This window comes from Aplysia californica, unplaced genomic scaffold (genome assembly GCF_000002075.1).
Source record: "Aplysia californica isolate F4 #8 unplaced genomic scaffold, AplCal3.0 scaffold00554, whole genome shotgun sequence".
NCBI classification, from domain to species: Eukaryota; Metazoa; Mollusca; class Gastropoda; order Aplysiida; family Aplysiidae; genus Aplysia; species Aplysia californica.
In genome coordinates this window covers 422,352-422,949 of record NW_004797824.1, presented here as the reverse complement: position 1 = coordinate 422,949, position 598 = coordinate 422,352, and positions in this window count along the sequence as shown.

Genomic DNA, 598 nt, shown 5'->3' with positions numbered 1-598 from the left:
TTTTTTTATATTCTTCTCCCATTTTTTTCGTGATTTACCAACGTTTGCATGGGTTGTCAAATGTGTTGAGCTTTTTTCAGATTACCGGACCAAAATAGAGACCCAATCAAACAGAAGAATCTAAAATGAAGGGGCTTACCGTCACCTTGTGTTTAAGCTGCTTTAATTTTATTGTACAAAACATTATGACAACAAGCTCTGCTGAGCTTTTGCGAAGTTGGTAATGCATTAAGGGTAAGCTACTTTGAACGTAATATGAATCGTGAAGAAAGGCTTATGACTAAGAATAAATAGCATTTTTGTACAACGCAAATTTCTGTTCAACATCAAGCTGTACGCTGTTTACAATCTATGATGTATTGTTATGCCATATTCCAGTTTTAAAAAATCCCTATATCCAGGGAAGCCTGCAACGTAAGCTTCCATTTTGCAGACACTAGAACCCAACATAGTATAATATTTCTATGTTTATGACGGGGTACCCATTCAAAGTTAGGTGAAGTGAGGAAAATGCGTGTGATGTGCTTTTCCCACGGATACCAGGTCAAGTTGAACACACTCACACACACACACACACACACACACACACACACACACA